The sequence below is a fragment of the Thalia democratica genome, chromosome 2 (genome assembly GCF_965202585.1).
Source record: "Thalia democratica chromosome 2, ktThaDemo2.hap1.1, whole genome shotgun sequence".
NCBI classification, from domain to species: domain Eukaryota; kingdom Metazoa; phylum Chordata; class Thaliacea; order Salpida; family Salpidae; genus Thalia; species Thalia democratica.
This window is the reverse complement of record NC_139166.1, coordinates 17,030,142-17,042,764: the sequence shown is the minus strand read 5'-3', so window position 1 is coordinate 17,042,764 and position 12,623 is coordinate 17,030,142. Positions and strand designations below refer to the sequence as shown.

General features: G+C 26.9%; 6 non-coding genes across 6 annotated transcripts; 3 read left to right on the top strand and 3 right to left on the bottom strand.

Annotated features, from left to right (window-relative positions):
• The first annotated feature begins 674 nt into the window (after positions 1-674).
• On the top strand, positions 675-746 carry Trnae-uuc (transfer RNA glutamic acid (anticodon UUC)). Its single transcript has one exon. It is a non-coding gene; the product is annotated as a tRNA-Glu (tRNA).
• Positions 747-1,472: 726 nt separating this feature from the next.
• Trnac-gca (transfer RNA cysteine (anticodon GCA)) lies at positions 1,473-1,544 on the top strand. The gene has a single exon. It is a non-coding gene; the product is annotated as a tRNA-Cys (tRNA).
• A 3,330-nt stretch (positions 1,545-4,874) lies between these two features.
• On the bottom strand, positions 4,875-4,946 carry Trnaf-gaa (transfer RNA phenylalanine (anticodon GAA)). The gene has a single exon. It is a non-coding gene; the product is annotated as a tRNA-Phe (tRNA).
• A 726-nt stretch (positions 4,947-5,672) lies between these two features.
• Positions 5,673-5,744, bottom strand: Trnae-uuc (transfer RNA glutamic acid (anticodon UUC)). Its single transcript has one exon. It is a non-coding gene; the product is annotated as a tRNA-Glu (tRNA).
• Positions 5,745-7,022: 1,278 nt separating this feature from the next.
• On the bottom strand, positions 7,023-7,095 carry Trnaf-gaa (transfer RNA phenylalanine (anticodon GAA)). Its single transcript has one exon. It is a non-coding gene; the product is annotated as a tRNA-Phe (tRNA).
• A 2,365-nt stretch (positions 7,096-9,460) lies between these two features.
• Positions 9,461-9,546, top strand: Trnay-gua (transfer RNA tyrosine (anticodon GUA)). Its single transcript is given in 2 exon segments — positions 9,461-9,497; positions 9,511-9,546. It is a non-coding gene; the product is annotated as a tRNA-Tyr (tRNA).
• Positions 9,547-12,623: the final 3,077 nt, after the last annotated feature.

Below are 12,623 nucleotides of genomic sequence, written 5' to 3'. Positions count from 1 at the left end.
AAGTTTTACTAAGTTTGAAATATGTTCACCATTAACTGTAAGTTTTAAGAGACTGAAATAAAATTTAAAGTGTTTAAGCGACTTTAAAAGTAGAAAAAGCTTAAATATTATAAAACTTTTTCTAAATGTAGTTTGAACAGATAAAAAAAAACCTTTATGATAATCTTTTCGAATAATCACTCAGTTTATAAACAGAAAGGTTGTAATTATTTTATTAAAAGTAAGAGGGACTTAACATTTATTTTCTTGAAAAGTATAAAGTAAAGTGTGTAAGTATTTATACAAATAAACTGCAATGCGCTTTAGTAAGACTTTAAAACATATATGTATACATATATTGTTAGGAATGATGTTCTTTAATTTTTTAAACGAAAAATTTTGTCAAAACTTTTTATAAGTTTATGTTTCAATAATTTACAAAACTAAACTAAGTTAAGATAACAACATATAATAAATAACTTACTGTTTATAAAAAAGAACATTTTGATTGTTATGAGTACTTAAAAATTTTTAAAACTTAACATACAAATAGTTTGAAATATAAAGATATAGCACAAAAGTATATACAAGTAATAAAGCTCACAGAAGTTTAAGTTACATAAACGTGCTTTAATTGACACGTCATAACGCTTACGTATACATATATAAATGCAAAAAATTTCTGCTCACAGTAGTCCTACATGGTCTAGTGGTTAGGATTCCTGGCTTTCACCCAGGCGGCCCGGGTTCGATTCCCGGTGTAGGAACTTTTTATTTGAATAGAAAATAAGAAGTTAGTTTTTAAGCTGTGTAACAAATTTCGTTTATAAACTACACAAATCTATGAACACCTTTATGTAACTTTTTGTACTTAAAATACATGAAATTAAATAAATTAAGAAATTAATAAGTTGGATTAAACGTTAGCTTTAATCACATTTTAAATAAAATAGGTTCTTTAAATAAATCTATTTAAGTTTTACATATATACATCATAAAATAAACTTAATTGAACTAATTAGTAAGTAAGCATTCTTGAAAAAAATATATAGTGCTAAAGAAGTGTTATGTTCGATACTTTAGATGTTTAAGTTCTTATAAAGTTAAATTATAATTCAATATACCTAAAACGTATACAAAAGAGTGATTGTTTTTATTTAGTATTTTAAACTACATTAACGTTACTACCTTTTAAAATGTTATTCATTCATTGTTGTAAAATAAAAAAATTCGAAAAATTATTTCAAATATAGTGTTTAAATAACTGAAACTAAATAAAAGTTAACTTTTTTTTTGTTAAATATTGATTTTTTAGTGAAAGGAAAAAGTTTTAAAGTGTTTTAGTAAGAGTTTGTCGTAAAGGTTTAAAAACTATTGCAAAAGGATTATTCAGCTACAAAAAAATAAGTCGAATTCAATCAGTTGTTAACAGTTTTGCTTTAGGCAACGCTGACAAACTGTTTATACTTTGTTCTGTATTTATATGGATGTGAGAGGATATAGCTCAGTGGTAGAGCAATCGACTGCAGATCGATAGGCCCTTGGTTCAAATCCGAGTGTCCCCTCCTCCTCAAATAAAATAAAATAGTATTTTTGATGTCGAATAATTAAGCTTGATGACTTATAGTTTTGCTTCATTCTTAATATTTTTTATGATGTTGAATAATTTTGCTTGATGCTTAATAGTTTTGGTTGATAATTAACAATTTTTGCTTTACGCAAGAAAACTTTGCTTGATGTTGAACAGTTAGGCGGTGTGTCTATACGACTATAAATTAGTAATATATTAATCAACAGCCGTACAACATTTGCACTAGGCTTACAGAATAGCCTTTAGACTGTAATATTAATATCTTTTAAAGTGTTTGTATTTTAACATATTAAATAATTTTTTTCGATTAACTATTCATTTCTTCTAGTATTTAAACTTTTATGTTATGCTTTTAATACTCCGAGTATGTTATAGTATGTACTCCGAAGTTATCTAAAACTTTTAAAGATAATTAAGTTATTACAAAAATAAAATAAAAGACCTTTCTGATTGCTTAACTAGTCAAAAAAAAAATACGTAAACAAGGTTTTGATTTATTTTCAAAAAATAAGTGTTAAAAAATAAAACTGAAACCAATTGCTTTAGTGTATGCAACTTTAGTAATATTGTAATAGTAGTGCTACAATGGTTAACTCAAAGGTTACAAAAAGTGTTCTAATATCAGTAATTTATATTAGCTTACAAGAATAATTTAAAAAGTATTTTCTACTGTTGCAACTTTAGGTTCAATAACTACGTCAGAAAGTTTGAATAGTTACGTCACAATGTATGACGGTTTTATTTATAAACGCTACAATTTCAATATTGACATGAGCCTGGCTAGCTCAGTCGGTAAAGCTTAGGACATTTTATCCAACGGTCAAGGGTTCAAATTTCTGTCAGACTAGTTGATAAATATTTTTTAAGAAAATAAATTAAGTTTACAATTGCAATTTTTATAAACTATTTATGTTTGCCTATGCATTGTTTGTTATAGAAATTGATCATTTTCTTCTACTTACTAAATAAATATATCTTTCTTTGTTGAGTTTATTCACAAACTAGTTAAAAGAATGATAAAGTCTGTAATATAAAACATAACTAAAACTAGGTAAATACTTCTACATCTCCCCCCAGATTTTATCTACTAAGGAGATAAAACGATAAATTTACCTAGTGAAACAAAAAAATTTTTTAAACAATTTGTTACAACTTAAAAACATTTTTCAGGTCTAAAATTCAACGAAATCAAACTCAGAAAGACAAAAATCATTTCAAAATTTACGATTAACTTAGTTCACTAGTAAATGATTTGTTAAAACAAACTACAACTTAAACAAAAAAACTTTAACAAAAAATTTGAAGCTTAATCTTTACTTTTCTTAACTCAGTTGCTGAATACAAGCATTCAAAAACTTAATTGCTTCACCGATTTGAACTTTTCAGCTTTTAAGAACGAAACCACACGTCATTCATCTAACCATCTTGAAACTTCACTTAATTTGCTGATAAACATGTTTATCATATTTTCGACTTTAAACAAAGTAGAAGGTGCATTACTGATAGCATTAAACACTGACGAGATACTGCTACACTTAATTTCCAAATACTCGATACCAATCAACAGTTCGAATTTTTGAAAGTCAATCTCTACGTCCTCATGTAGTCATTATTTGAATAGATGGCTGTTAGACTAGTCTGCTGCAAAGTCAACTACAAACTTTAGGTAGTTACCATTGGACTGAAACTCATTCATTAGACCATAAAACATTAATTTACAGTGAACATTCCAACTTTACAATAAATGAATGTTAGCATCATCGGTGTCACGAAACTCTTGAAAAGCATCGTAAAGTCTTACAAGGAAACGCTGCAAATGATCCGATAATTTCACACACTCATCCCGGACACATTGTTGTTCGCAGTAAACTTTGGCGGTCTGTTTGCTTTTCTGTAGAAAATATAAGTCAAGAAATTATAGATTAAAGCAAATCCGAGCAATTCCAGTTCAACATCAATTTTGAAGAAAACCATTAGTACAGAGGGAAATTACACAATGCTTATTCAAAAAGAATCTTTTTTCTATAAAAACACAGAACATTAAAACTTTTATTGAAATCTTTTTCTCAACCTAACAGAAAAGACAAACTTTTACAGTGGTATGTTTGCTTTTCGCAGATAAGGGATATTACTTAGAGATTTGCAAACAGGAGGGGTAAATCTTTTTAGAAACTTACGATTTTAAACAGTTAAGCGACCTGATCCATCAACCTTGACAACACACTGATGGCAGTCCTTCACTTCCACCACCACTCCACTATTCCCCCACTTGCTAGGAAAGTTACCTGTTTGATTTAGTATCACGACATGATCACCGCAATTCAGTGGTGGCAACGGTTTTGTGTTCTCACTTATATTTTCAATAGACTTAACAAAACAAATACTGAGAGATTCTTCCTTTTTATTCCAAACGTCACGCCACATTTTTGATATCTGCGGGTTTTTGTAAGTCATAACACTTTTTCTGACGTGAGGTAATGATTTCTTTAAATTTCGTCGCGATCCAGTGTGTAAAAGTACGTTTTTCTGTCCCTGTACCTCCTTTTTCTTCTTTGTGACGTAACTATTCAAACTTTCTGACGTAGTTATTGAACCTAAAGTTGCAACAGTAGAAAATACTTTTTAAATTATTCTTGTAAGCTAATATAAATTACTGATATTAGAACACTTTTTGTAACCTTTGAGTTAACCATTGTAGCACTACTATTACAATATTACTAAAGTTGCATACACTAAAGCAATTGGTTTCAGTTTTATTTTTTAACACTTATTTTTTGAAAATAAATCAAAACCTTGTTTACGTATTTTTTTTTTGACTAGTTAAGCAATCAGAAAGGTCTTTTATTTTATTTTTGTAATAACTTAATTATCTTTAAAAGTTTTAGATAACTTCGGAGTACATACTATAACATACTCGGAGTATTAAAAGCATAACATAAAAGTTTAAATACTAGAAGAAATGAATAGTTAATCGAAAAAAATTATTTAATATGTTAAAATACAAACACTTTAAAAGATATTAATATTACAGTCTAAAGGCTATTCTGTAAGCCTAGTGCAAATGTTGTACGGCTGTTGATTAATATATTACTAATTTATAGTCGTATAGACACACCGCCTAACTGTTCAACATCAAGCAAAGTTTTCTTGCGTAAAGCAAAAATTGTTAATTATCAACCAAAACTATTAAGCATCAAGCAAAATTATTCAACATCATAAAAAATATTAAGAATGAAGCAAAACTATAAGTCATCAAGCTTAATTATTCGACATCAAAAATACTATTTTATTTTATTTGAGGAGGAGGGGACACTCGGATTTGAACCAAGGGCCTATCGATCTTCAGTCGATTGCTCTACCACTGAGCTATATCCCCTCACATCCATATAAATACAGAACAAAGTATAAACAGTTTGTCAGCGTTGCCTAAAGCAAAACTGTTAACAACTGATTGAATTCGACTTATTTTTTTGTAGCTGAATAATCCTTTTGCAATAGTTTTTAAACCTTTACGACAAACTCTTACTAAAACACTTTAAAACTTTTTCCTTTCACTAAAAAATCAATATTTAACAAAAAAAAAGTTAACTTTTATTTAGTTTCAGTTATTTAAACACTATATTTGAAATAATTTTTCGAATTTTTTTATTTTACAACAATGAATGAATAACATTTTAAAAGGTAGTAACGTTAATGTAGTTTAAAATACTAAATAAAAACAATCACTCTTTTGTATACGTTTTAGGTATATTGAATTATAATTTAACTTTATAAGAACTTAAACATCTAAAGTATCGAACATAACACTTCTTTAGCACTATATATTTTTTTCAAGAATGCTTACTTACTAATTAGTTCAATTAAGTTTATTTTATGATGTATATATGTAAAACTTAAATAGATTTTTTTAAAGAACCTATTTTATTTAAAATGTGATTAAAGCTAACGTTTAATCCAACTTATTAATTTCTTAATTTATTTAATTTCATGTATTTTAAGTACAAAAAGTTACATAAAGGTGTTCATAGATTTGTGTAGTTTATAAACGAAATTTGTTACACAGCTTAAAAACTAACTTCTTATTTTCTATTCAAATAAAAAGTTCCTACACCGGGAATCGAACCCGGGCCGCCTGGGTGAAAGCCAGGAATCCTAACCACTAGACCATGTAGGACTACTGTGAGCAGAAATTTTTTGCATTTATATATGTATACGTAAGCGTTATGACGTGTCAATTAAAGCACGTTTATGTAACTTAAACTTCTGTGAGCTTTATTACTTGTATATACTTTTGTGCTATATCTTTATATTTCAAACTATTTGTATGTTAAGTTTTAAAAATTTTTAAGTACTCATAACAATCAAAATGTTCTTTTTTATAAACAGTAAGTTATTTATTATATGTTGTTATCTTAACTTAGTTTAGTTTTGTAAATTATTGAAACATAAACTTATAAAAAGTTTTGACAAAATTTTTCGTTTAAAAAATTAAAGAACATCATTCCTAACAATATATGTATACATATATGTTTTAAAGTCTTACTAAAGCGCATTGCAGTTTATTTGTATAAATACTTACACACTTTACTTTATACTTTTCAAGAAAATAAATGTTAAGTCCCTCTTACTTTTAATAAAATAATTACAACCTTTCTGTTTATAAACTGAGTGATTATTCGAAAAGATTATCATAAAGGTTTTTTTTATCTGTTCAAACTACATTTAGAAAAAGTTTTATAATATTTAAGCTTTTTCTACTTTTAAAGTCGCTTAAACACTTTAAATTTTATTTCAGTCTCTTAAAACTTACAGTTAATGGTGAACATATTTCAAACTTAGTAAAACTTAACTTGATAAAATAAACAAATGTAATTTACAAATAACTAAAACTTACTTAAGTAACTTATGCTACAAAAAATTATTTTTGTTATTTTTTGCCTATATTCTTGCCACACACATTAGCGCCAGAGAGTATTATTGTTTTCTTGTTACTCTTATGTTGTTCAGTTGCTTCTTTAGTGAGTTTATTTGATTGCTTTTCTTAGAATAAACTTTGTTAGCACAGTTTTTACTTGTATTATATATATTTAGCAGTACATAATAACTAATCACTCTGATACTTATACATACTTAGTTTTTAAGATAGTTGTTACTAAGGTGTTCTGGACTCTAACTTAAATAAGATATATAGTATTAAAAAGTTTACAACTCCTTATATTTAGCATTTAATTTATTTTTAATTAGTAAAAGTAATCTCCTAACTCAGACCTTGGGGATTGTAATGCATAAAGCACAACCATTGTAACATAAACCATAAAAAAGCACAACTACATAACGTTGAAAAAATATATACGTTAAGAAACAAAACAACTATGTTAAATAAATCACTATATAAAGTAAAGTGATTTTAACATGAACAAAAGATAAGTACATTTTAAGTAGGTAAATGGCATGCCTCGACCCGGGATTGAACCAGGGACCTTCAGATCTTCAGTCTGACGCTCTCCCGACTGAGCTATCGAGGCTTGTGGAAAATAACATTTTGTAACGTTTATATACATCATACAAATTCAAATACTGAATTACATCAACATTTTCGCTATTTCAATTCACCCATGAAAAGTATTTGCTTTACATAAACTAAATTATTTTCAGACAATTTGTTTATTATAAAAACATAAGTAGAAAAGGAACAAATTTTGTTCGACTTTACTAAACTGTGTTTAACTATACTAGAAAATATTTCAATTATCTAAATCAGAATCTAACAAATGTTTTAAACTAAATAATGTATGACTTTACTTGATCGTGTCAGACTTTAAAAAATATTTTTTCACTTTATTAAAGTTTTTGACTTTACTAAATCAGGTTAAATTTTATTAAATCATGTTTGAATTTATCAAATCAAATTTGACTTAACTAAATCAGGTTAAATTTTACTAAATCAAGTTTTATTTTACGAAATCATGTTTGATTTCACTAACCTTTGTATGACTGTAAGTCATGTATAAATTTACTGAATCATGTATGACTCAATTAAATCCGTTTAGTTTTACTAAATCATGCTGGACTAAATTAAATCATGTTTGATTTTACTATATAGTTTATGGAACGGCAAAAAAAGCACTCAAAAATATTTAATCAAAGGACCTAGTGTACGAAAAAACCTTTCGGTTTTTATTACACTTTGAATATCTTAAATCATTTTTAATTTTACTAAATCATTTTTTATTAACTAAATCATGTTTGACTTTGCAAAATTAAAAATGAATTAAGTAATCATAAGTTATTAAAAACTTTATTAAACTTGTTCAGACAAATATAAGTTCTTAAAAATTATGTATAATTAAAACAATGAGCTGATTTTTTTCTAATAAGATCTGCAATAAGCTGTGTATTAAAAGTAAGGTCTTGTTTTATTACTAATGATTAGTATTTTTTACATATTAAACAAAAAAAAAAACAAGTAAAATAATAAAGAGTGTTGTGCTCTCATTTATTTTAGCTAAATTGTTAAAAAAAATCAAATAAGATAAAAGTATATATTGTAACCATTATTTAAATGTGTGGGAGCCGGGCATAGTTCTGGTACCTCTCGCATGCTAAGCGAGTGCTCTACAATCTGAGCCAGACCCCCATGTGATTACAAGCGATTCGTAGCGTTTATAATGCATTAATTAACGTTTCCATTATTACGTCACAAAACTGTTGTGACATATGCAGTTTGTGACATACTAACTCTTTAGGGTATGTTAATAATTTAAATTGTATTTTAAAATTTCTAGTTTTCATTGTGTGGAATTCTTAAAAAAAAAACTACTCTATAATTACGTCATAACAGTTTGTGATCTGCACGCGTGGGTTCAAACCCACCTCCGTATTTTTCTTTAAAATTAATTCCAAAAAGTCGTATTATACTTTGAAGGTTTAGTGTAAATTTATTTACTAATACTTTAATACATTTATATAGTTTTATTTGTATTTGTTTATTACGAAAATAAGTCTTACTTTACTTTTCGTTTATAAAATCAGTTACTGTTTTATTTAAATTTAATTTTTTTTAAACCGTTTAAAAATAAGACTTGTTAATTGTAATTTATGTAAATTTTAACACTGCAACATTTATTTATTAACTTATAAACATTTATTAGTTCATTTTTTATAAAAAAATTTCAAAAGTGTAAACAATTTCAATTTTATTGTAAACACTATTTCCTACATTTTATGGTAGCTTTTATTAAATTTGATATTTTTAATCTAAATTAAAAGTAATACTTGTTTTACATAAGTTTAGAATGTATCTATAAAATATTTATTTTACAATTTTAAAATTTTTATTTAATTTTTGTATAGTTATAAAAGCATATAAAACATATTTATCTGTTTACAAATAAAATTGTGCAAAAACTTAGATTTAAGAACTATGATAGGTTACAATTACAATTTAAACCACATGTAAACAAGCTAATTTAATTTTATATTATTCTCGGTGTTTACAAGCTTCTTTAAAAAATTGTAAAGGTATGCAGTTATTATTTAAGTATATAGAAAAAACAATCATGTTTACTATAACAACTTTCGGTAGCTCAGTTGGTACGCATTAAAAACTATTATAAAAGTCTACTCTCAAAATATTGTTTGTAAATTGGTATTAAGAAATTTTTAAGCTTTAAAGACTTCAATTGGTACGCATATATTAACTTAACAGTAGAAGCGCATAAGGCCATACTAGTGAGTTGATAAAAGCAATCAAAAAATTTTCAACTTTAAAAGCATACTTATGTTAAAATATGCCGTGTTGATGTACTTAATAAACAAAATCAATTGTTAAGTGCACAAGTGCTTCAAACACTAGCGTTTATAAACACAAATTTGTGCTTTGCCCCAGCGCCTTCGATAGCTCAGTTGGTAGAGCGGTGGACTGTAGCAAGTTGTTAGAAATCCATAGGTCGCTGGTTCGACTCCGGCTCGAAGGATTATTTTAGTTTCATCAAACTTTATGTTTTTCGTGATTAATATAAATAATGTTTTGTTTGACATTTTTTATTTTTAAAATCAACAAATTTAACTTTTTCTTGAAATATCATTTTATAAAGAAGTATTTTACTAAAAAGACATGTTATAATTTAAATAGTTTGTTAACAACTAAATTTCTAGATAAATATACAAAACATCAAATATTTAAACACAATAATAATTAGTAGTTTAATTTTTTTTTTCCAAAACAGGCAAACTCCTTGTTTTATATTAGTTTTTTCTTTAACGAAATAAATTTTTAGTGATAAAACTTACATTACTGTTAAAAATTATTAATGAAGTATTTAAAGGCAGTATTATAAAAATAATTCATTTAATTGTTGTCATCTTTTATTTTCAAAAAACAAATATCTAGAAGACTTTATTGAAATAATTGTTATACTTTTAAGTTAGTTCTGTCGTTAATATTGAAACTTGCACCATTTATATATTAATGGTAACCAACAAAAGCCGATTGATCTATCATTGTTTTATGATTACAAAAACAAAAAAGCAATGCTAAGAATAACAAATAACCTTGATACTTAATTTTAAATGTAAAAATTCTGCCGCTTAAGTTCGAACTTTTTGATTAAGTAAAAAGTTTGTGTAGAAAGTGTAACTTATTCTTAAGAAAAACTTGTTCCTTTAAATAAGTGTCAAGAAGTTTAGTTTTAAACATTTTTAGTTAAAATAAATAAAAACTAATACGAATTAGTACAAAGTTAATAAACACACCAAGCAAGTTATTCAAATGCATTAAACAAAACATGATTTTCTTAATCATGTACAACACAGTTGAAACATTAATAAAAATTATTTCAAAAAAGCCGGACTAAGTTTTAGTTGTTAAAAGAAAATAAAAAACAGTGAAACTGTTTTTTATTTAGATTCAAAAACACTTAAACTTGGATCACATTTTAGTTTATATAAAGTTATCATAGAAAAGTATTTATGGCATAGTTTACAATTAGAGGTGATATAATAAGACCAGGAAGAAAAACTAAAATCATGACTTTCAATAATTTCTAAACCAAATCAAAAGTCATTTAAAAACTTAATAGACTACAGAGACTCTGGTTTATATATTAAATAACTAGTAATTTAGATTTAGCTATAGTATGAAGGACAATAATTTAGATAAATTTGCACTTTTTTGGCTGTGTTTAAAGTACGAGCTCAAAAAGCATACAATTATAATTTGTTCTCTGGTTTATAGTTTGAAAAATTAAGCAGTAAGTAATGAAAAATAAACAAAACTGTTAAGCTGGTTATTATTGTTGTATAAAACAACTCGTTATCTTTAATAAAAAACCAAAATAATAAATTTTAAGTTTTTAGGGGAAACTCGTTAAAAAATTTAAAAAAGTAAATTTTAAAGTTTTCCTTTTTTTTTGTTGAAAAGAAATTAAAAAAAATCTTTTTTAAATAATTCAGTCTCTCGGATGTGATAAGAAAAAATAAAACAAACTAAATTTGGTATACTATCAAAATCCACCCGCGTTCAAAATCCACCCGATCAAAATCCACCCGCGTTCAAAATCCACCCGATCAAAATCCACCCGGTTCAAAATCCACCCGATCAAAATCCACCCGGGTCAAAATCCACCCGATCAAAATCCACCCAATTTAAAATCCACCCGATCAAAATCAACCCGAGTCAAAATCCACCCGATCAAAATCAACCCGGCTCAAAATCCATCCAATCAAAATCCACCCGATCAAAATCCACCCGAGTTAAAATCCACCCGATTAAAATCCACCCGGTTCAAAATCCACCCGATCAAAATCAACCCGGTTCAAAATCAACCCGGTTCAAAATCCACCCGATCAAAATCCACCCGATCAAAATCAACCCGGTTCAAAATCCACCCGATCAAAATCCACCCGGTTCAAAATCCACCCGATCAAAATCAACCCGACTCTAAATCCACCCGTTTCAAAATCCACCCGATCAAAATCCACCCGATCAAAATCCACCCGGTTCAAAATCCACCCGATCAAAATCCACCCGGTTCAAAATCCACCCGATCAAAATCAACCCGACTCTAAATCCACCCGTTTCAAAATCCACCCGATCAAAATCCACCCGATCAAAATCCACCCGGTTCAAAATCCACCCGATCAAAATCCACCCGATCAAAATCCACCCGGTTTAAAATCCACCCGATCAAAGTCAACCCGAGTCAAAATTCACCCGATCAAAATCCCCCGAGTCAAAATTCACCCGATCAAAATTCATCCGAGTTAAAATCAACCCGAGTCAAAATCCTACCGACACAAAATCAACCAAAGTAAAAATCTAACCGAATCGAAACAAGCACCTTGCTTTATTTATTTCTTTTTAAATCAAGTATCATCTAAACAAATCTCACCACTCTAAAGTACCAATCTCAAACAAGTTTTATTTAAAAAACGCTTATAAAATTTTGTATTTTTGTCCCTTATAAATTGAACTAAGAATAAAAAAACTGTACACAAATTCATAAAAATAACTTATACTTGAATTTAAACTCTCTTGTCTGAAATACATACTTTTTTTAATGAACATATGTAAAAATAGAACATTTTAATAATAAAAAAAAATGTTATAAGTTTTTTTTCCGTAATATTTGTTATAAATATTTTAATTTTTAATATTTTTGATATGTCATTTCTAAAAAACTCAACTTATTTGTTTACTACTACAATTCTAAAGTATATAATTTCCCTAGCTCAAGTCTAACTACTAACTTTTTTAGTTGCAATTTACAAGCTATTTGAGCAAATTCAATGAATTGTAGAGTCGATATTTGTTTTATGTAAAGGACTTTAGAATTCATAGAAAAATGTTTAGCTTTTTAATTTGTACTATTAGTAAAAAACTAGCAAATTAAGTTGTTATCTAATTATAAATAATTTATAACTTTAGTTACTTTAGACGAAACAATTTTTAGTTTTTTCAAAAATAGATGGTTTATAAAAAAAACATTTAATTAAATAAAATTCAAATAACTTAAACACTTTGAAAAAAAGATAATAGCAGCTAAAATTATTG